Below are 25,589 nucleotides of genomic sequence, written 5' to 3'. Positions count from 1 at the left end.
GTCTACATAGATAAACTTGCATGGTATTTTACTATTGGCATAGTTACTTGAATTGGAGCACTTACTCTTAATTTTTTTATATTTGAGGTGGCTCCTGATGCTTTGTTCTTAAACTATGTGCCAAAGAGATCAAATGCTTTTTTTCTTTTTCTATCTTTCTTTTTTTTTTTAAAAAAAAAGGCTTCTACTACGTCTTCAGCTTTCAGCAGATCCTGCAAGCCTTCCCCAGAAAAGGAGTGGCAGCCTTTGGCTTACTACTTGGTGTTAGGCTTCTGGTAGAGTAGGAAGGTTTCTTGGCTTCACAAGTTAATAAATGTTGAATCTAGATGAAGTTTACACATGGTCTAATGTACTGTTCTTTCAACTAATTTGAATGTCCAGATATTTTTAATTGTTTGGAAAAATATAATGCCTGGTACATACCTACCGAATATGGACTTCATGGAAGTACAAGACATTCAAATTGAAATGCACACAAATAGTCACTGGTGACATACAGTCATGAAAAACTACAGAGACACAAATTTGTAAGGACAATAGAAAAAATACATTTATAGAGTCAATTTATTTTTGTTCTTTCTCCAATATTTTTTGTATTTGTTTTTTAATAAAGTATAGTTCATTTATAATGTTGTGCCAATTTCTGCTGTACAGCAGTGCCCCATTCATACATATAGAAACATTTTCTTCTTATATTATCCAAGAAATTAGATATAGTTCCCTGCACTATACAGTAGGACCTCATTGTCTATCCATTCTAAATGTAGTAGTTTACATCTACTAACTCTAAACTCCCCATTCATCCCACTCCCTCTTTGCAATCACAAGTCTCTTTTCCATGTCTATGAGTCTGCTTCTGTTTTGTAGATAGGTTTGTGCCATAGTTTAGCTTCCACATATAAGTGAGATCATATGGTATTTGTATTTCTCTTTCTGACTGACTTCACTTAGTACGAGAATCTCTACATGTTGCTGCAAATGGCATTATTTTGTTATTTTCTATGGCTGAGTAGTATTCCACTGCATATATGTACCACATTTTCTTAATCCATTCATTTGCTGATAGACATTTAGGTTGTTTCCATGTCTTGGTTGTTATGAATAGTGCTGTAACGAACTTAGGCATGCATGTATCTTTTTGAATTGTAGTTTTGTCCAGATACATGCCCAGGAATGGGATTGCTTGATCATACAGCAGTTCTATATTTTGTTTTCTGAGAAATGTCTGTACTGTTTGCCATAGTGGTTTTACCAAATTGCATTCTCACCACCAGTCAGGGAGGGTTCCCTTTTCTCTACTTTCTCTCCAGCATTTTTATGGTGTTATGTCTTATGTATAAGTCTTAAAGCCATTTTGAGTTTATTTTTGTGTATGGTGTTAGTATGTGTTTTAGTTTTATTGATTTACATGAAGAGCTGTCCAGTTTTCTCTTCACTTAGTGAAGAGACTGTCTTTTGCCCATTTTATATTCTTGCCTCCTTTGTTGAAAATTAATTGACCATAGGTGTCTGGGTTTATTTCTGGCTCTCTGTTCTGTTCCATTGATCCGTGTGTCTCAGGCTGTGGCCGATGGGTGGTGGCACTGGTCATCCATGTGGCTCTCTTTCTGCTTTGCCCTCCTCTGACCAGCTGCTGCACTTTCCTCCAAGGTTTTGAGGTTCCTACTCCATCTCAGCTAATCTCCCTGTCAGATAAATGGTCTCTCAGGATGCTGATTCCTTTCCTCTTTTATAGCTTGTTCTCAGGAGTGCTAGTCCCATCCTGATTCCTTTTTCTTTTTTTTTCTTTTTACTCTTTTTTTTTCTCTTTTTTTTCCTTTTGTTTTACCTAGTTATCTGGAGGGTTTCTTGCTTGTTGAATCTGAGGTCTTCTGCCAGCATTTAGTAGATGTTCTGTAAGAATCATTCTTCATGTAGACTTTTTTTTTTTTGAAGTGTTTGTGGGAGAAGGTGACTCCACATCCTACTCTTTGGCCACCTTGATCCTGCCCATCGAGTCACTTTATATCTACTAAACTCTTTGATTCTTGAATTATCAATGCCTTCTCTTTTTCCGTATCACCCATAGAAGTTGTTTATAAATGATCCAAAAGGTTTTTTTTAAGACTAAATAATTAGAATAATGAAATTATATTTATTAATTTACAGAACATAATTTACTGCAGAATATGTTAAAAACACTTGCTGTCATTATGTCATATAAAAATGAAAATGTACTAGAAAAAAGAATATTATGGCAAATGAAAATATTATCAAAATTCAGAAACAGATGGTATGAATGCTGTATTTTTCCCAAAAAAACAGAGAAATTATTATTACCATTTAAGCAAATATTTAATAATTACCTACTGTGTGGAAGGCATACAATTCAGGAGGTATTTAAAAGCTATGAAGGGAGTTCCCGTCGTGGCGCAGTGGTTAAAGAATCCGACTAGGAACCATGAGGTTGCGGGTTCAGTCCCTGCCCTTGCTCAGTGGGTTAAGGATCTGGCGTTGCCGTGAGCTGTGGTGTCGGTTGCAGACGCGGCTCGGATCCCACGTTGCTGTGGCTCTGGCGTAGGCTGGCAGCTACAGCTCTGATTCGACCCCTAGCCTTGGGAACCTCCATATGCCACGGAAGCGGCCCAAGAAATAGCAACAACAACAAAAAAGACAAAAAAAATAAATAAATAAATAAATAAATAAATAAAAGCTATGAAGATGAATAAGTCACATTTTGCTTTTAAGATGATGAGTAGCTTATTTTTATTTCAATAGTTTGGTGACTTATTAAATCTGTATTCAGTTTAAAATTTAAAACTAATTATTTTGTTTTTCATTTTTTGTCCAACAGGAAAGTTACATGTTTAGAAATGTGCAGCTTTGCTTTTTTATAACTAAATATATTTTTGTTTTGTTATCAGCTGAAGGGAAGAAAATTATTTGATCTGTTATCAAGTTAACAATATATTCAAGGGAAGAAACAAAACTTTTGCATTTAGTGATTCACTTTATAATCCCAATTGCCTTTTCTATGGGCTAATTTAATCTACTATTTTTCTTTTTTGTTTGTCTTTTTGCCTTTTCTAGGGCCGCTCCTGTGGCATATGGAGGTTCCCAGGCTAGGGGTCTAATCAGAGCTGTAGCCACCGACCTACGCCAGAGCCTCAGCAACGCAGGATCCGAGCTGTGTCTGCAACCTACACCACAGCTCACGGCAATGCCGGATCCTTAACCCACTGAGCAAGGCCGGGGATTGAACCAGCAACCTCATGGTTCCTAGTCAGATTCATTAACCACTGCTCCACGACAGGAACTCCTGTGCTATTTTTCTTATACCGTAATAAATCTACATGATCACAGAGAAAGCACATTACTCTCAGACTAAACTATGCCTTAAATACTCCTTTGAAACATTTGATTTCATTAAAATTACCTAAGTATGTAAGATCAAGATATTTTAAAGACAATTCAAATGTGTGCATTCACATGTTAATTAATGATGATATTTGTGATAGGTTGTTTATCTTGATCATAGAACAGCAATGTGGAAATTCTAATGCTGTCACTTGGAAATTTAATGTCTATAATGTTATTAAATAACTACGATAAAATATCCTAAGCACAAAATTTGGGGTAATCAGAGAATTTTCTCAAGAGGTAACCAGATATATTTTATGCTTCATTGAAACTACTTTAAAATTGCTTAAAAATGAATAGTAGATGATTGAAATGTAGGCCTGCCTCTATCATCAAAGATTTTAAGCCTTTAGTGATAAAGTTATTACATTCGTGCCATGGTGCATTCCAGTTCCTTCTAACATCTACCCAAAATAAATTTCTAGAGAAAAATTTCAAGTGAAAAGATTATTATTACCTACATTTTACTTTATATTATTTGAAGATAAATAAATAGATTGTTTTTGGAAATTAGATGTAATTTTAGTCTTTACTAAAGAAATGAATACTTTGTTATAAGTGCAATAATTGAAATATAAAATTACTGCATATTAATATTTATATAAAACTAGAAGGAGGAGAGAATTAGAACAATTAGAAGGATAAGTGGGATACTGCGTCTTAAGAGAAGGCCAATAAACTCTATCTAAAATTAAATCATGTCTTTTTAAAAAATACATTTACCATTAATGCTTTATATTTTTCTTAAAATTACAGAAATCATTCAAACATTAAGTTATACTGCAGAAAAGAAACATTTGTCCTAAGTTCAGTTAGTCTTTCCATTTCAGGCCTGCCTCTTTCACCAACAATTTTAAGCATTTAGTGATAAAGTTATTATATAAATGCCATGGGTACATTCCAATTCCTTCTACCTAACATCTACCCAAAATGAAGTTCTAGAGAAAATTTTCAAGTGAAAAGATTAACTACATTCATGACTTTTTCTCCATAAATTATACATAAAAAATTAAAATGAAGGTTTTAATAAATATTTATATAGCCAGTTGCTCCTTCTTCTTTTATGGAAAACAAAAGCAGAAATAGGGAAGTATTAGATGTAGAATTTGCAAGTTGTTGCTAGGTCCTCCACGATGTAAGTTTTGTTGAGACAAGGAAGGCTGAGAGTTCACGGGAGGTTCCTTCAAGACTGTCCCAGAGGAGCAGGGTGACTTGAGGTAGACAGAACCTTACCAAGGTTCGAGTGCACTATCCACTCTGCCAGAAGTCTGTTTGGAGTAACGTTACCAGCCCTCACTGTCTGTCTAGCAGAGTAAAGAGGAAAACCTTCCCTAAAGGAAAGAAACACCAGCGAGTGACTAACTTTAAATATCTCATATTCAGTTTAAAAAGTCACTAGGCATGCTAAAATACAGGGGCATATGCAGTGGCTTGGAGGCCGGAGGAGTCTTGGTTGGTGACTTTTGCTGATTTCTGTGGTTGAAAGCTTCATTCCATGAGTGATTCCACACTATCATTGTAAAGGTAGTAAGCGCAGAATTAGGAAGAGATGTTCCCTGTCTGCTCTCCCAAGTGAGGATGAGCTAGTCCTGGAACATCACTGAATACGACACAATGTAAAGAAACAGAAACAGATACTGAGGCACTCAGGCACGGAAGCCTGCGGCCACAGAATTTAAAATAAGAGTGAGGTTAATTGCTCAAGCAAGTAAAAGAGAAATTCATAAAACAAGAAAGATCAAAAATTTACTAGAATCTAAAAAATGATTAAATGGATTTTCTAAGGATTCTAGATCTATGAAATTAGGCAATATTTGATTTAAACAGAAGATTAAATTCAAATAAGATTAGAAAATTGTTTATCATGTTCATATAAAATATTCAAATTGAAGCACATAGAGGGGATAAATGAAAAATACCGAAAAAATATAAATGTAAAAGTCTAACCCATGTCTAATTAAAGCCCCGTAAAATAGGATGTCCTGTAAAAATGTGACAGTAGCAGTATTTAGAAAGCTAATAGCTGTATTTTTTAAAGATTAAAATATTAACCTATAGATTCAGTGATCTGCAACAAGGTAAATAAACATAAAGAATACCATACAATAGCACCCTGCTGTAAAACTTTGAGGAGAAACAGAAACTAAACAATTTTAAAAGTAGCAAGAGGAAAAGAAAAAAATGATCTGACAAACGATGTCTCAACAGAAGCAATGGTAGTCAGTTGTTAAATATCATTAACCAATATATAGTTTAAGGATTTTTTTTTTTTTTTTTGCTTCTATCTTCATTCATTCTCATGTTCTTTTCTACATCTAAATCTGCTTGAAAAGTATTTCAGCTGAAATCTGACTCTGGTGCATCATGCTGCATGTCCCTATAATCAATTCAAACTCACACCTCTGGTCCTGAACTCAGTTACTCATTCTCCCTGCCCTCCTACTGTGAAGTTCAACACAGCGGCGGGTTGCTTTTGAATTCTGGAGGAATATCAGATACCCATGAAGCCCTGCTTTACAAGTACGAGATGAGTTGCGTATGCTTTGATTTCCCTCATTATGTGTGTTAGTCATACTCTGTCCTTTTCTGTCACAGCGTTGCTAACTATGTGGGACTACATGATATATAACACACTCCCTCTCTCTTTCTCCCCCCCCCCATCGGAATAGAAGACCATAAACCTAAGCTTGATTGCTATTGTTGATAACATTTTATTCTCAGATCATAGCACTGTGTCTGTTGCATTATTGGTTGTCAGCAAACATTCAAAGAATGAATTAATACTTCTTTGCTTCAACATGTATTCTTACAATAAGCTCCTGTTACCTAGATTAATTTGTATCTGTGAATTTTTTGTGATGAAAAAAGCCTTAAACATATTAGTTACCTGTAATTTTCTGCAAATATCATTTGCTTTCACCCCAAACTCTTTGTCCCTACTTCTTCCTTATCTTTAAATATCCTCTAGATTCTTTTACACTTGGCCCAGACTTTTTCATTATCTGAACGTAGTTCAGGATGTACCTTTTCGTTGAACATGCTTAAACTTTGCAAGTCTAGAGTAAGTGGCTCCCCTTTCACTCTTCTAAACGGATTCTTGGTGACAAATACCAGCCCATTTCTCCTTATGGTAAACCAATGTCTATGAGACTGTAAATATGTTAAGATAGAAAGCATTTTAATTGTATATAGGGTATACAATTTATTGTCAATAAATATCTGTTGAGTAAAGAAGGTAAATGGCTAATCTTATTTTTATCCAGGGAATCTCATTTGACAATTCTTTTCACTGAAAAACAACCACCAGATGTTTCAAATATCTCCATAAATATTATATTTAAGAGTTCATGCCTCCTCTTCAATCATTAATTTAATAGATGAATTAATCTATTTAGTCAATATCACATAATTGAGCAACTAAATATTTGCTAAACATCAAATTCCAGAACCTAAAAACTACTGGCATAGGCCCTGAGGTGGGGGGGGAAAGTTGGAGAAAAAGAACATAAGCTAATTATGTCCATGCTTTTGACCTGTAAACAAATATGGGGTAAAACAGAAATTTGTATCAACTAGAGTGACAGCAAGGATGATGGCATATTCAACTCTGCTGGGAAGGGGAGTTAAACAGAGGCTTTGGGGAGAAGCAATGGTAAATTTGAGTTACAAATTGATTTTTTTCAAAATAAGGAAAAAATGTATGCCTAGGGATTATATGCCTAAAGCAATGGAGAGAAAGTGTTTAAAAACACATCACATTTAGGAAATTATAATTCTCTCAATATCGTTTGAGTGTAAGATGCAATGGGGGGAGATTACTGAGTAAATAATGCAGCTAAAGTATGTAGAGGCTCCACTTCTTGAGGTCACGTGTTGTATTATGCTGAAAGTTTCAACTTTTCTGTGCAGATAATAGGAAGCAAAGTAAAGCTAAAGACTGCTGTGTGAGCCAAGTCTACACGGAGAGCAGAGACTGGAATAGAAAGACTAGTTCAGAAGTAACTCTAATGATGGAGGAATGTACTATAAAAAAAGATGCAGCGAGTATGGAAAAATGGTTTGTATTTAAGGGAAAAAATAGAATTAAGCAAGACTTAGTTGCCTTTGTGGACAGCAAAGACACGTAAGTGTGGATAACAATTAAGAGACTTCTAACTTAACCAGTATCATAGTGGTGCCATTAACAGCAATAGAGATAACAAGAGGCAGTGTAAGGTACAAACATTATTTTTATGTAAAGGATCATCCCTTATTATTAATGAGGGAACAAGTCAAATACCATAATTCCATAATATTGCTTAATATTGTTTATTGTGGTTAGGCTTCTGTGATTTTTTTTTTTTTTAAGCCATAAGGAGAGAATGAAAGTGACTTATTGTCAGATTGTAAGAATTCTACTCCTGTTTTTCATGTGAAGCAAGTAGAAGTGAATATATAACTTGTCTTTGACCTCCTACCCCCATGGAATAAGTGTGATAAAGGAACTAATATTCACAACTTCGGACCATAGGTGTCCATTCTTGTTCTTTTCATTTTGAATTATCCTATATGAAATTCACTAGGGAGATAGCTCACAAGAAGGTAGTATTGTTCACCATAAAGTAGCCCCAGAAAAAAAGAGGGCAAAATAGTACCTTCCCAATATATTATAACCAGAGTTGTCCCCACTCCCCCAAGGGTTAATGAACTTCTATTTACTTCTGCAGATGAAATCCTTTGTCTCCCTTCCTGCCTACCTTCCTTATTTACTCGCTTCTTTCCCTCTCCCTGTCTTTTTCTCTTCTTTCTTCCTTTCTCCAAAGTTTTAAATGCATTGGTTTTATTGTGCTTTCATGTAAAAGTTAATAATTAAATTGATAGCTACAAATGAAATTAGAGAGCCAACCAAGTTAATATTGTTGGTGAACTTTGAAGAGTAATAATAGCAAACACTGTGAAAGAATTTAATATCATCAGCCCTTATTCTTTAAGCACTGATGCAAAATTTTCCTTGCATGTAGGTTGCTAAGCAACAGCCTGAAAATGTTTTTGTTGACCATAAATGAAATTCTCTGTGGTCCCAAAAAGCATAGGCGTTTCCCCAATCTTTCTTGAGCTATCATCTCTTATTATCAGGCCATGCTTTTAAAATTACAATATTCTGTATAAATGAAAATGCTACAGATGATATGCAAACATTTTCATATGTACTTTAAAATTTCTTTCCAGTCAATAGTTATGTGGCAGCACAATTATTAAAGTTAAAAGTAAAGATATGAAATATTCAATTCATTTAGATGGAGTTCATAAAAAATATTTTTAATATATGTGGTAAACAATCAGAAATATATATTTAAACAACTCAAATCACACAACAAGAATAATATAGGAACTATCTTCTTTAACTTGCTTACAAATTATTATATTATAAAATTATTTTTAAGTTAACATAATATCAATATGTGATTAGCTGAGGCAGGAGACACTAGAACCATAAAAAGAAAGTTGAACAGATTTTTCAGGAGAAGGAAATGAAATGGAAAAGGAAATGAAGCTTGTTTACTGCGTGATAAGGTGTAAGATCACCAAATCAAAAGCTCAGGGTTACATATTACAGCAGCAGGATATGGGGAGATTATATTAAAAAATTCACAGATAGATGAGCTGTACTTGATACTCTTTGTACTTTCTCAGGGATAAGAAAAGTGACCCATGTGTATTCTTTCCTACAGTATCTTGGTAAATAGGACTCTGGTCTATGGGGAAATAGATAGATAAATTTGTTCTTACTTCACCCACTCTTTGTGAGATTTAAGTAATGAAATTTAGCTCAGGGATTTTGGCCTATATATTGGCCTTAACCAATACTTCTTTAAATTCCAAATTTTGATTATGTCATTTTTATGACATGTTTTTTGAATAAATGGAGCCCAGAGTTAAGTTGAATCTCATGTTCAAGTTTTCTTAAGTACTGCAGTAAATAGTATACATTTGATTTCTCTCAGGCCTACTAGTGTTTCATGCATGGAAAAAAAAAAATAGATGACTCTAGCTAATAGTGCTGTATGGTAAATGGGAAAGTTGTTAAAAGAATAAACCCTAGAGTTCTTAGCACAGGAAAAAAATTCCTTGTTTTCTTTTTACTGTATGTGGATGAGCAAATGGATGTTAGTTTAACCTGTTACGGTAATCATTTCACAGTACATGTTAATCAAATGATCATAGTCTACACTTTAAACTTACACAGTGATTCATTTACTCTGCATCACTGAACAAAGTTATTTCTCAATAAAAATAGGAAAATATAGGTATTCATTACATGTTCAAGGAGGGAATACTGGGTAAAAATAAAAGTTACATAAACATACACGAAAAAAGCAACGTTAGATAATCTTTTTTAAAGTCTATGCGTATACTATATTAAATGAAGTTAATCTAGTATATACATTGCAAGAGATAATAGCACAGAAAATTTGTAGCCAAAGTACATCCTTCCAGCTTTATTTCCTATTAATTTATTTCTCCTTCCAGTTTTAATGAGATATAATTAACATATACGTAACATATATAATTCACACTGTGTAATTTTAAGATATATACCATAATGATTTGATTTACATACATCAAGAAATGATTATTACAATAAGTTTAGTAAATATTCATCATCTCATTACAGATACAACAGAAAAGAAAAATATTTTTTTTGTGATGAGAACTCTTAGGATGTACTCTCTTAACAACTTTCAAATATAGCATACAGGAGTATTGATTATATTTCTCATGTTGTACCTTACATCCCTAGTAATTACTTATCTTACAGCTGGAATTTTGTACCTTTTGATAACATTCATCCAATTCCCCTTCCCCTCACCCTCCACCTCTGGAAACCACAAGTCTGATCTCTTTTTGTAGAAGTTTGTTTTTTAAGTGTAATTGAAGTACAACACTGTTAATTACTGGTACACAACATAACGATTTGATATTTCTGTGTATTTCAAAATGATCACTGTAAGTCTGGTTACCATCTATCACCATTCAAAGAAAGTACTTTATTATTGACTATATCCCCCAGGCTTTACATTTCATTCCTGTGACTCTTTTATTTTGTAACTGAGAGTTTATACTTTAAATTTTCTTCATTTACTTCACTCATCCTTCCACCCTTCCCCTCTGGCAGCACCTGTTTGTTCTCTGTATCTATAACTGTTTTGTTTGTTCATCTGGTTTTTTAGATTCCACATATAGGTAAAATCATATGGTATTTATCTTTCCTCTGATTATTTTTTTTCATTTTGAAATGTTTGTTTTCTTGGCCCTTTTGGCTTTTGTTTTTATGTGAAATATGGATTATGTGGTAAAATCCCAGACCTCTCTGTTTTTATTTATGTATTCTTTGACGGCAGCCCATTAATAACAGCAAGGAGCTGGACACCTAGGGTGAGACTGCCTGGGTATAAATTTACAATTCCTGGTCCATGTTAAGTTTATCTAACTCTCTGTGCCACCTTTTCCTCATCTGTAAAGTAAGTATAATAAAATTATGTATAAGATCACTGCAACAATTGTAGGACATAATAACCTATGCAGAAGAACACAGAACCATAACAATAGATTAATAAATGTTAGCTGCTGTTTTTATTTTTACCCACGGTAGAAGTCATTGTTATTTATGTTTACTTGTTTGAGATCAACTTTCACATAGTAACAGTTTTAAGTAAAACTGAGAATTAGTTTTTGCAACAAGCAGATTCTACAGAAGATTTGAATGTTAATTATTTGGTAAAGGTAATATCAACAGTATTTCTATGTAACTTTTATTTGTAAATTAAGATTATATACTTTTGTGTCTAATTAATTTAATGGCATATTAATTGTAGTCAGTGTGGAAACATAATCTCTAATAGCTAATTGCCATTTTAAGTGAAGAAAGCTAGAGATTTTGTAAGTGACTTAAAAAATCCAGAATGATTGTGTTTAAAATGCTGTATTACATTTAACATGGAGATAAGTACTACTCATTTAGAGCTGCAAATGCAAATTTCCAAGAAAACAATGTTTATAATGCTAATTCTATGTTTATTACTAGATAAAAGCTTATAGAGCTTTTGTTGATAGGTCAAATTCATTACAAGTAGTAAAAGTATGCCCAAGCTCTAGCATAAATGCATGTGATTATTTTTAAAACATCCAAAGATGTTGAATAGATTAAATATATTAACATGTAATATTGTAGAAGAGCACAGAGGGGCATGCCTAAATGCAAGTTGTTCCATTTGCTTAGATAAATAGAATTCTTAATGCAGTAGAACCGCAGATGATTGCAAGAGTAAATTTTACATTTCTGCCTAGATATTAAAAAGTTTGCATGAAATGAAGTCTCCTTTCTGATTCATATCAATTTGTAAGGTAGGCAATTCAGTTTGCTACAGGAAATACATCTGTATGAAGCATAACAAAAACCAATTTACCAGTAAAATCCATTTAAATTAAAATCAAAGACTAATCTTCTTCATATAATCCTTTACTTGTATCATAATGACGAAAGATGGACAGATACCTATAGTGAACACTTATCCTGATTATTTTAATTTTTATTTGATAGTAATTATTTTCCACAGTGAAGAAAAAGTATGTGAAAAGTTCACATTCTTGTGACCAGTAAACTTATTTAAGCTATACTGGAGAAATAAAAGAATATTCACATCTTTCCCAGAGTCATAAAGAATGTAACTGCATAATGATGTTCTTTAAAACCTAGTCTAAATAATATCAAATATTTCTAACTCCAAAAAAAACTGTTGAAAGTTGCTAAAAGTGTCACCCTTCTGATGATTGCGTAAAATTTCAGACAATGTGGAAATTGACAAAACCTTTCTAAAGCTTATATTGATATGCCAGTGGACAAAAATAGTTGAGGAAATACTGAAGAACAGCAAAGATGGGAGTGCACTACTGGATATCAAATTTTATTAAGAGTTATAGCTTTTGATGACTTTGAATGGGGAAATAATCTGAACTCATGTATGACTTTAAAAATATCAATCTGACTCCCTGTTAAAAATAAACTAAATGAAGCCTGGGGCTTATTCTAGGAGACAAGATAGGAGATTTTAGGATAACTCAAGAAGAAGAAAATGATGATTTCCAGCATCGTAATCTAATGCAGTTGATAAAAGAATGTGGTACTTTGAAGTTACAAGCCACAGAATTGGTAGATACAGTGAATGCGTAATGTAATTAATAAAAGTGAGAATAAAACATTTTAGTCTGAGCAACAGGAAGCATAGATGAGAGAGCACGTGGTGTTGGGGAAGTGGGTCATAGTTGTCTAGTGGTGGAGATAGTGGTGTTTTAATGAGATTTAGTTAGGATATATATAAATTGTAGTATTAATACTATATAAAAACAACTATTATCATAATTTTTTGACTATATTATCCTGATTTTTTAATTAAATGCATATGTCTGAGATCAACCTGGACTCAGATTTTCACTCAATACTTTGAGTTATAATCCAAAACTACTTAGTTTTATTGTTTAAATGCTTCCAGATTTGGCCATTAACAGTTCTGTCAGTTGGATCCTATGCCCTATTGATATGGCCCGATCTTGGTGTTCTTTCCCTTTCTGATCACCTTCTTTGCATGCAGTTCCTTACTTTCTGGCACTGCAATATGCTCTAGACTCGTCTTGCACATTTTCTCACTTAGTATTAGAGTCGGCCATTTTCCCAAAGATCCCTGATTTCTCCTGTTACGTAATTCTATTAGGAATCCAGATCTGGGTTCTAGGTGTGCTCATGGCTGCTGGGGTATCATTGCTACTAAGCCATCTCAGATGAGAGCATTGAGAAATGCATGAATGAATACTAACTTGTAGGTGCATTAATAACAGCCTAAGCACACGCCCCCCCAACACACATTATCATTGTATCTGCCTTATGCTAAACATGAGTTTATACTGTTTTTGCCAGTTCTAATCTATTACCGCTTGAATAAATCTAGCCTCCCACACTTACTTCTCTGTAAACTCTCCCTCCAGTAGTGAAAAACCTGGCTCCCATCTCTACTATTTATGTACATAATTGTTAAATTCTAATATGTATATCAGTTCAGAACTGTTGGCCCAAACCTCTGTGTCAAACCAGTTTGTCAACCAGAATATAGTGCCTATAAATAGTTTTTGTTGTTGTTTTCTGGTTTTTTTTTTTAGTCCACTTTTTTTCAATATTACTCATGTCAGTGTGGTGATTTCATATATTTGCAATATAGTTATACAGTTCTTTCTCATTCTTCATTCCATCTTCAAAAAAGTTCAAATCCCTAATTTATATATATATATTTATAAATATGCACATATATATGTATATATAAAATACATCATCTTAAATACCCTGAGATCTGCTATTTGTACTCTAAGCTTATATAGGCTTTGCAAAATGCACAGCAGCATTAGGTATCTACTGTCACAACGCTTCAGAGAATAGTTTAAGCATCCTAAAAAATCCTTTTGTATCACCTATTCACCACCCTTCTCTCTTCTCCCCACAACCTTTATGGTCACCGATCTTTTTACCATGTCTATAATTTTGTCTTTTCCAGGATGTCATATAATTGGAATCATGTGGAGTTTATAGTCTTTTTACATTTGTTTTCTTCACAATATGCATTTAATATTCATTCATGTCATTTTGTGACTTGACAGCTGATTTCTTTTTATTTCTGAATAATACTCCATCATATGGATGTACCACAGTTTATTCATTTACCTACCGAAGGACATGTTGGTTTCTTCCAGTTTTTTGGCATTTTTTTCGTTGTTGTTCTAATTAGAAATTCCCTAATGAAAAATGATTTTGAATAGTATTTTATAGGTCTTTTTGAAACCTGTATATTTTTTGGTGAGGTGTCTCTGCTAATATTTTTCCAGATGACTAGTATTTCATATAATTGTTTAACATTTACATATATTTTTGGTGAGTTATCTGTACTAATACTTTTCTCAGATATTGACTGGTATTGCATGTTTCTATTTGTGTGTGTGTGTGTGTGTATATATATGTATATGTATATATATATATATATATATATGGTGAGATGTCTATTCTAATATTCTCCCTATTATTAAAAATATTTTCTTACTGTTGAGCTTTAAGGGTTTTTTGGTGCATTTTGGAGACTTGGAGACAAGTCCTTTATCCTTTATCAAATACATGTTTTGGAAATATTTTCTCCCAGTCTGTTTGTAATTTTCATTCTCTTAACAGTGTCTTTCATAGAGAAGTTAAATTTCAGAAGTCCAAAAAATCTTTTGATTTTGTCTCTTTCTGGCAGTGTTTCTGCTGGTATAGCACTAGGAACTTAGTTGGTCTTCCATGTAATTTATGAAGGCCCACACCATTAAGAAAGAGTTCTTGGAGTTCCCGTCGTGGCGCAGTGGTTAACGAATCTGACTAGGAACCATGAGGTTGTAGGTTTGGTCCCTGCCCTTGCTCAGTGGGTTAACGATCCGGCGTTGCCGTGAGCTGTGGTGTAGGTTGCAGACGCGGCTCGGATCCCACGTTGCTGTGGCTCTGGCGTAGGCTGGGGGCTACAGCTCTGATTCGACCCCTGGCCTGGGAACCTCCATGTGCCGTGGGAGCGGCCCAAGAAATAGCAAAAAGACAAAAAAAAAAAAAAAAAGAGTTCTCTACAGATCCTTTCTGGATAAACCTATCTTTAATCCCAGCCTCTGCTAAGATGGCTTATTAGGTCCAACCTTCACATAATCTTTTTCAGTAGAAGTTTTCCAGCTATACCATGCCTCTCTCTCCATGCTTTTCCAAGGCTAAATGTCCTAACATTAGCTCCATTGCAATCTGCATAGATTGAAAATTTGCAAAGTCATCAGATTTCTGTATATTTTTATTTAGCAAGTCCTTCCTCATTTTATTTTGTTCTAACATTTTACTATAAGCAGCAAGGAGAAACCAGGCTGCTACTTCAACATTTTTCTTGGAAATCTCCTCAATTAAGTTCAGCTATTACAAAAATTTTACTTTCCACTCAACAGTAGAATTAATTCAGCCAAGTTTAAAGCTGCTTTTTAACAGGAATTGCCATTCCTTCTCTTTCTAATGACATGTTCCCATTTCTTTCTTAACTCTCACCAGTCACCTTTAGTACATTTGGTACCAACCATCTCTTCAGGACAACCTTGTATTTTTCTATCATGTGGATCTAAATTCTCTCAGTCTCTACCCGTTATTCAATTCCAAAGCCATTTACAGACTTATAAATATTTGTTAGAGTAGCACTTCACTTTCTAGTACCAGAACATGCATTAGTTTCCTAGGACCGTCATAACAGATGACAATAAACTTGGTGGCTTAAAACAACAACAACAAAAATTTATCCTTTCACAGTTTTGGAGGCCATTAGTCCAAAATCAAGGCATCAATAGGGCTGATTTCTTCTGGAGACTCTAAGGGGCAATATGTTCCATGCCGCTGTCCTAGATTCTGGTGGCTCCCAACAGACATTGATTTTCCTCAATTTGTAGATGCATTGTTTTTAGTCTCTGTTCTCATTAACCTGTAAGGACATCAGGCATTGGATAAAGGCACCATAGTTAATCCAGGAGGATTTTTTTTTTTTTTGCTTTTTTTGGGGCCACACCTATGGCAAATGGAGGTTCCCAGGCTAGGGGTTGAATCGGAGCTGTAGCTGCTGGCCTACCCCACAGCCACAGCAATGCCAAATCCAAACCGCTTCTGTGACCTATACCAACGCTCACGGCAATGCCAGATCCTTAACCTGCTGAGCCAGGCCAGGAATCGAACCTGTGTCCTCATGGATGCTACTCAGATTCGTTTCTGCTGAGCCACGACGGGAACTCCAATCTAGAATGATTTCATCTCAACACTCTCAATGGCACAAGCCAAGATCTTATTTTCAAGTAAGACCACAGTCACATTTAGACATACTCTTTTGGGGAAAATATTTATGCCCCACACTAACCAGTATAATTTCCATTCTTGACTGAAGGACTTTTTTATACATTTCTTTCAAGGCATGTCTCATGGCAATGAGTTCCCTCATTTTGGGATTGTCTGAAATAGTCTTCTCTTCTTCTTTTGAAGGATAACTTGCCTGAATAAGAAATTTTAGATGAGTGAATGTTGGTTGTTTTGTTTTAATTTTGGTATTTTATTTCATGCCACACTCTTTTCGTTTACACATTTTCTGCCCAGAAGGTCCCTTGGATTCCTATCTTTGTTTCACTGGCACTAAAGTGGTTTTTTTTACCTCTGATTTCCTTCAAGTTTATCTCTTTGTCTTTGGTTTTACATGGTTTTTATATAATACACCTTAGTGTGGACCTTTTTAATTTATCCTGAATAGTATTTTCTGAGGCTTATAAGTCTGTGGGTTGGTATCGGTCACTAGTTTTCAAAAGTTCTCAGCCATTATTATTTACAGTATTTCTTCCACTTGGTTCTCTCTCTTCACCTTATATTCCAATTGTGCGTATGTTATATCTTTTGACATTGTTTTTCAAATCTTGGCTTTATTTTTGTTAATTATTGTTATCTTTGTGTTTTCGTTTGGGAAGATTCTATTGATTTACCTTTAAGCTCACTGATTTTTTAATCTATTTCCAGTCATTTTATGACCACATTGGAGATATTCTTCAATTTTGTTAGTGTTTTTACATTTCTAGCATTTCTTTTCCATTCTTTCTTGAAGTTTCTGTCTCTCAGCTTATGTTCCCTATCTGTTCTTCTGTGTAGTCTGATTTCTCCATTAAAGCTCTTAATGTATTAATCTTGTCTTAAATCTCTGGTCTGATAATTCCCATACACCTGACATATCTGGGTTTGATTCTGATGCTTTCTACCTTCAGACATTTTTTTCTTGCCTTTTAACATGAATTGAACATTTTGTTGAACATTAAACATGATGTATCAGGTAATCAAACCTGAGTTAAAAATGTTCTAGTGTGAACTTTTATGTTAATCCATATAGGAGATATGTTACAGATTATTTTAATCTGTAACCCTGGCTGGGTTATTGTGGTTGTACCTGTATATGCCAGAGGATTCAAATTCCTGTAGTAGTCTAATTATTGTTTTTCCTTTTGTTTTGGGGTTCTTTGACACTTCATCAGATAGGTATGCATTTTTCTATATAATATGTAATCCTCCATTGCTGTGCTAAAGTCCTGTAGGTATAGTTATTAGGTGTCGGGGAGGGGAAGCTTTGCACCACTGTAAGATTAAATCTTCATCATTTACTGGGCCAATGTCCTGAGCTTTGACTTTCGCAAGTGTCCCATATATGTATAAATCCCTTAAGTGATGTGGAGCAGGGGAAATGTCCATTTGTTTGGTAAGTTAAGGTTCTGGTAGTCTGTCCTCTGTGATATGAGGAACAGTCTGAATACTTTCACAATTTTTTTTTTTGTCTTTTTGCCTTTTCTAGGGCCACTCCCACAGCATATGAAAGTCCCCAGGCTAGAGGTCTAATCAGAGCTGTAGCTGCCAGCCTACACCAGAGCCACAGCAACGCGGGATCCAAGCTGCGTCTGCAACCTACACCACAGCTCGCAGCAATACTGGATCCTTAACCCACTGAGCAAGGCCAGGAATCGAACCCACAACTTCATGGTTCCTAGTTGGATTCATTAACCACTGAGTCATGGCAGGAACTCCATGAATACTTCCACAATTTTTTTTAAGCCTCTACCTTGCCAAAATGATGAGATCTTTCTCCACTCTTTACCATGATAGTTTAAATGGGATCCTAGAGGTAAAACCCATAAAAGTTATCTCTTCGAACAAAACTGTAGCTTCCAGGAATTTCTCATTCTGAAGCTAGTGTGTATTCATCCTCCAATATTACATGAAAATTACCATTTAAATATACCCATTAGTTTATAGCTCCAGTGGGTTGTGCTTCAGAAAAGCAGATGTCAGTTGTGACTTTCCGTATTTGCCTGTCTATCTAGACTTTAGTGTGGTGATTTTCCCTGAAACTTCAATCTCAGGTGATCTATATAGTCATTGATTTTTAGTGTGTTCATCTTTTTCTTGTAAGGATTAGAGTGACAACTTGAAAAATCTTTACATTATCAGAGCTTAAGCAAGATATCCACTTTTACTTTTAAAAGCCAAAAATTTTAAGATAGTTGTCCCCAGGTATGATGTCAAGTTTTTGCTTCACATTTGCTTTCTTTTAATATTTTGTTATGAAAAAGGCAAACATATATACAGGTGTAATAATACCATGATTCCATGAAATCATTATGTAGCTTCAACAACTGTGAAGCCTACAAGAGGAACTTGTGATACCTTTTTATATAAAAGAGAAACTGCAAATATTTACCAGAATTGTATCAAACTCTTGAGAATCCAACTTGAGGAAGCTACCACTCGCCAAACATATGACAATACAAATGAACATTACAAGGGGTAATTACTGCAGTTGATTAAAACACGTCAAACTCATTTATACCTATGAGTTCATAAAAGTTAAATAGATACAAGCTAATGGTAATGAATAAACTCATTTTTAAAACTGGTTATAAAAGATGTTTGAATCATGCATCTGTGTTTCCTAATAGTTATTATGTAATGTGAAATAAGAAAATTTATCACTTGGTGGATTAGTTCACTTTGAAATATGAAGAATAAACGACAAGATTAAAATATCACCATTTTGCAGTCACTAACATCTTAATGAATCTAGCCGTCAACCATTAGTAACCACTAACATGAGGAAAAAAACAATGACATCTAGGCATTTTGTCCCTCCTGATAGAAGAGTGTAAACTTCCCTGTGAAGTAGTCTTGCCGAAAACATATATCTTGAATATAATGCTCAGTAGAAGCTGTTATAAGTTAAAGAAAGTGAAGAGCACAGAGGAACTGTAAGGACATAATTGGCAAATTCCAGACTTTGAAAACACTACCGGCCAAATAATTCAGTTGCTTCAACCACAGTACTAAGAACAAAAATGCAATGAACAGAATCTTAGTATACTTAATAAAATATAGTAAACAATGAGAGCCTATTGAAAGATTGTGAGCTTTGTTTTTATAAGATAAAAAATAGAATATATGTTATAGCTTATTATTATTAATAATAATAATTTTCATTTATGTATCTTTCCAGGCATTGTTGAGGCACTGTGAATACCTATTCAAGAATATGCTGTATGATTTTAATTCTCTCAAATTAGTCACAAGTGTCAGTACATAACACCAAAGTCATACTCAAATTGTGAGAAGTATGCCAAATAGCACAATTTGAAAAATTACACCAAGAGAGTTATTTCCAAAATTGTATTCTAATATAACTTATACATATTGATAGTATTTGCTTTCAAAAGAAAAAAAAATTGAAACATAAAAGTACAATTAGATTATGGCTTATATTCAATCCATACCTTCACTGTATTTAGATTATCTTAAAGCCATAAAAGGAGAACTTGCCCTTACATCTTTGGTACAGACGGGATGAATATAGACAGTATTTAATATGGTTGTAGAAACATTTAAGAAAACTATATGATGAGGAAGATGATTATTATTATTATTTGCTTTCTGGGGTAATCTCAGGGACATGAAATTTATAATATAAAGCCAACTTGAAGAACGTAAACTTCCACAATAACCTTTTATACCAAAATATATCTCTTCAGTTGTGGCATTAGGTAAGGAAATCAAAGAACTAAGATATATTAATTTCCTCAATTTTATGCTATAAACATTTTATACTTCAATCAGTAAATTTTTATTTTAAAAATTTTAATACTGAAAGTACTAAGAGGCAGATTATATTTATGGAAAGTCTTCTTCCCATCCATAGCCTAAAGCTAATTTTCTGAAATAAGCCAAGAGAGAGAAAGAATTTTTTTTCAAAATGTCGAGTTCTGGGGGAAAAGATTTTAATTATTGTGTTGGATTATACTAACATGAAAAAGTGTCTTCCTCTAAGTTAAAAAAGTCATCTTTCTCTAAAATCATTATGCCTCCAATACAAAATTCATGGTTTATAACCATGTCAGTCAGCTATTGTCACAATTATATCGCATAAAATCCACTCCAAAACAAAGATCCGTACACAAATAAGTCTCTGTTCCTATATTCATGATTCTGAATGCAGCTTCAGGTTAGCACAGAGAATCCTTCAACTTTCCTTTGAAGGTGAAGTCATGGCAGATTTTTAATATGTTTACATACCTCCCTTCTCTAACTTTTCTATGAAGGTCTGATGTCTCTACTGCTGGAAACTGAGTTTAGATTATCTGAAAAGGATGTGACCTTATTGTTTGGTTATATCCTCTTGCTTTTCCAGGGACAGATGACAGAGCTGTAGGGGAAACAATCAAGAAAGTTGACTGTTGGTGGAGTTCCTGTTCGTGGCTCAGTGGTTAATGAATCTGACTAGGAACCATGAGGTTGCGGGTTTGATCCCTGCCCTTGCTCAGTGGGTTAAGGATCTGGTGTTGCCGTGAGCTGTGGTGTAGGTAGCAGACGTGGCTCAGATCCCATGTTGCTGTGGATGTGGCCTAGGCCGGTGGATATGTCTCCAATTGGACCTCTATGCTGAGAACCTCCATATGTTCCATGCTGCAGGTGCAGCCCTAGAAAAGACCAAAAAAAAAAAACAAAAAACAAAAAACAAAAAACAAGTTTACTGCATCTTCCCCTTTCCATAAAAATATGATGTATGGTCATCTTCCCACCCACAAATTAGAAAAAAATAGAGATTCTTCCCACTGCATGTAATTATGGGCCCCTTCCCCTCCAAAATATAGTTGGCATGGAACTCACTCTATTTAATGACCACTGCTCTTGCTTTTTCTTTTCCACTGCCATAACCATATGACAGCTCTTGCAATATATTCTGTTAGGTCTGGTAATCTGAGTTGTTTTACTTACACAGATCTTGAATAGTTAGCTGATTATAAATTCTCCAGGAACAAAATGGATGGGCCATAAGCGAGGCCCTGATTGGACTACAAAACTGAAACAACATCAACATCATCAACAATAACAACACGTTGAAAGTGACAGCAGTGTATCTAATGTGACCCACAGAGCCTGAACTGAGTCACCCATTGCTATGGTTCCTGACTAATTCCCAGACTTGGGTCAGTTCACAGAACTAGAGCCTCTTCGTGGAGTTTAAGACTTGTACCCTGAGGGAGACCTGTGATCACATAGGAAGTGCATAGTGTGTATTTTCCTCTTTATCTCCCCTAACAGAGCTTATAGGCATTAAACAGTAGTGATGCATTAGGGACAGTGAAACGCTTGGTCATTTCTCGGATTGTAGAACACGGGTTCCAAGCGATAACAAACCCCTTTTGAATCAAAATGCAAAAAGACATTTAGAATAAGCTTTATAGGGATCAGGTAGTAAGTGGGACTTTGCCTGAAATCCATTTGATTGTTCAGATTGTGTGTCAGCACACATGCACTTTGGTTCTCTCCTCAGTTCTTAAGAGAGTAAATGGAACAGAAATAGGCAACATCCGAATACCCCTGCTGGCTACTGGAGTACATTGTGGGAGGCATCCTTAAAGGATGACCAGGTGCCGGACTGTGGAATCTCACCCTCTCACCTCAAAATAGTAAATTAAAACAGCATTGAAGACTTCTGTTTCTAAATAGGTTCGAATAAGTAGCAGCAGGCTGTGGCTCCTGCCTTAAAAAACTAGGAAAAATTGTATCAATTACAAAAAGCATATTTTCAGAAGAATGAGAGAGCTGTGAAAGAAAGAAAATCTAGATTTGAAAAATTACAGTGAGGCACTAACTTTTCTTGAGTGAACTGATAAACTAGTCTTTTTTTAGAACCTGTATATGCTTGCTGACGCTGGGCACAGGCTGTGCATCAGACTTAGCTCCAGCAGAGAGGCTCTGCTGGCAGAGGAAGAAACCTGAGAGTGTGTTGTTGACATGCAGCACTAGAATAACAAAGGAGAAAACCAAGGGGCCTCAAATGCTTGACCAGTTCTCCCCACAGGACATTTTGTGAGTTCTGGGACTCTTGGGAGTCTGGGGAGCTTAAGAAACATTTTCTGAAAGGTAGACTGACATGTCCTGCCATCCATGGTGTTTAAGAAACAAAACCCTGCTGGGGGAAAGCAGCTGGACTTAAGTGCATGGCCAGAATCCCTTCAAGATATTTTCCAAATTTTGAACCTTTGTGAGAGGGAGAATAGGAAACTTGGGAAATTCTAAAGGCAGAGCTTAAAGTTCAATTTTAAAAAAAACTTCCCAGTTTCGATTTTCTTTTATTGGCAACAGTAATACTTTAAGAGTTCTAGTAATAAGGAAAACAGACTTTGATTGTTTTTCAAATATCTCCAAATAATCCCCAAGTTCTGATTTGCAAAGGACGCATGCAGTGCTAAAGCAATCACCTTGCACCTCACTTGGATGCCACTGGAAAGGCCCATGAGCCACAGACACAAATCTATGTTTTATGTGGACATAGAGCTCTTTCTTCCACTAGTTTCTCAACACCTGCTCTTCACTTAGTCTGGCATACTTTTCCCTCTGCTTTGATGTGCCTTGGTCCTTCTCATTCTTAAGATGTTAGCTTGCTTCTCATCTTCTTAAAGAAACTGTGACTGACCAGATTATAGGGGATATTCGATCCCTCATTTTTTCTTTATACATTGTTTATTTCTTTCTAATAATCATTAACAATTTACAGGTGATATTTTCTGGATTCTATATTCATTTTCTGAAAATTACCTCCATGAAGTTAAAGATATTTTTTTTGTCTTTTCCTTTCCACAGCCCCTAGCATTTATGGTGTACATGTCTCTAAATAAATATTGGTTGAATTAACAAAATGAATCAAGTATTATTGTAAAATATATGTTGTGACAGCCATTATGCTAAATTCCACTTTATTTTTGCCATATACATCTTGAAAGATTCTTTTTCTTTCTTTTTTTTTGTCTTTTTGTCTTTTAGGGCCACACCCATGGCATATGGATGTTCCTAGGCTAGGGGTCCAATTGGAGCTGTAGCTGCCAGCCTGTGCCACAGCCACAGCAAGGCCAGATCCAAGCCGCATCTGTGACCTACACCACAGTTCACAGCAACACCAGATCCTTAACCCACTGAGTGAGGCCAGGGATCAAACCCGCAACCTCATGGTTCCTAGTCGGATTCATTTCTGCTGCACCACAGTGGGAATTCCTTGAAAGATTCTTGAACTCATTGAAGTGACACATTTTATTATTCTCTCCATGAAAGAAAACACATATGTACAATATTACAGTTATTGCAATTGTAGTTGTACAAGTAATTACACAACTTTTAGCATAATAACTAGTTTAAGTAAAGATTCTAGGGAGTTCCTGCCATGGCTCAGTGGATAACAAATCCAAATAGGAACCATGAGGTTGTAGGTTCAATCCCTGTCCTCCCTCAGTGGGTTCAAGATCCGGCGTTGCCGTGAGCTGTGGTGTAGGTCACAGATACGGCTTGGATCCTGCATTGCTGTGGCTGTGGTGTAGGCCGGCAACTGTAGCTCCGATTAGACCCCTAGCCTGGGAACCTCCGTATGCTGTGGGTGTGGCCCTAAAAATACAAAAGACAAAAATAAAAATAAATAAAGATACTAGAATTAAATAGACCTTTCTCTGAACATAATAGGCTATTTAACATAATGTATTTTTATATTCTTATTGAATTAGCAAACGCATTTATTATATATAATTTTAAGTGATTTTTGTTGCTGTTAAAAACACATGTATTTTTGTACTTTTTAGGTTCATATTCTGAATGATAGAGAATACTCTGAAATTCCATAGTGTTATTCATGATTAAGTGTTTGTTTACAGCTATCCCTTTGATAAAACAGGTCAGTGTTAAGCTTCAGTAGGCTGAGAAATTTAACATGATTAGTTCTCATTAATGCCAGAGTTAAACTTTCTCTTTATAGTAAGGGCACATCCATTCAAGTAAGATTCTTGCAGAACCCAAGTATCTGTCACACAGTGATTGTCCTTTCGTGCACCATTAATTTCAGGTAACTAACAGAATATTAAAGAAAAAGTAGAACAAAAAGTTAAAGTCCAGAGGCTTAATTAAACCAAGTGTATAACTTGAACAACTTTTATGACATAGGTACATATACAAAAATAGCAATTGGGCTACTATTTATATTTAGTTATATTAAAATAGCATAATTTTATTTTCATTATGTTAGAAATTATATTAAATCATAAAATATTAAGAAATATTTTAAAATAAATGCTAAATAATAATTACCAACAAACTTAAAACCCAGTGAAAATAACCATTGTCAAGGTGGAATAGTTCTTTTTTGCTCTCACTACTGGCATGCCTGAGGAAGACCAAGACTAAATCATACCCTTGGGATTCTCATAAGCATTTTTGAAGAAAAGCCTCCAGAAAGATAGGAATTCTGTAAGGAAAAAAGACAGGTTGGAGGCCTGGCATTGTGATTTTGACGTAAAAATATTGTGACTCACATTAATAGACCAGGTATGAACCATTTTATATATCTCTCATTTTTCAGTTGAAATTTAATGAAAATACTATTTTCCATAATATAATTATGACAGAATTTAATGACATAGTTACTTTTTAACTATTATAAATGAAATGAAATAAGGATATTTGAATGTAAGTCATTCTGGGAATTTCTGATCGTTTACAAAGGGAAAATGTCAATAAATATATGCATTTGACAATAAACTTTAATATAGATTGATAAATTAGTATTTTGAAAGGTTGTAATTTGACACTTATCTTAGTAATTATGATTGGAAAGTTTTGAAAGAATCCTTATCACTGGTGTTCCTGGTGCAGCTCAGCAGAAACAACTCTGACTAGTATCCATGAGGACGAAGGTTTCATCCCTGGCCTCGCTCAGTGGGTTGAAGAGCCTGCCCTACTGTGAGCTATGGTATAGGTCACAGATGAGGCTCAGATCGTGTGTTGCTGTGGCATAGGCCTTATTCAACCCCTAGCTTGGGAACCTCCATATGCCATGGGTACAGCCCTAAAAGGACAAAAAAAAAAAAAGAATCCTTATCACCATCAGGGCTATTCTTTTTCTTTTATATCATAACCTAATTAATATGTGAGGACTTGAATTATATTAAATTTGGTAACACTCATTTCAATTTATGTTAAATATTTCTCAAATATGTGTCAGTTATTTGATCAGCTT

General features: G+C 34.7%; 1 long non-coding RNA gene across 2 annotated transcripts in view; it reads left to right on the top strand.

Annotated features, from left to right (window-relative positions):
* Positions 1–25,589, top strand: part of LOC102161020 — a 158,856-nt gene that overhangs the window by 23,606 nt on the left and 109,661 nt on the right. Inside the window, exon 4 of one of the 2 annotated variants that reach the window (XR_001303593.2) lies at positions 181–509. The exons of the other annotated variant lie outside the window; for it this stretch is intronic. This is a non-coding gene — a long non-coding RNA (uncharacterized LOC102161020). Of the gene's footprint in view, positions 1–180; positions 510–25,589 lie in introns of those variants that run through there. 2 annotated transcript variants of the gene reach the window in all.

Source organism: Sus scrofa, chromosome 5, assembly GCF_000003025.6.
Source record: "Sus scrofa isolate TJ Tabasco breed Duroc chromosome 5, Sscrofa11.1, whole genome shotgun sequence".
NCBI lineage: Eukaryota > Metazoa > Chordata > Mammalia > Artiodactyla > Suidae > Sus > Sus scrofa.
This window is presented reverse-complemented; position numbering and strand designations above follow the sequence as displayed.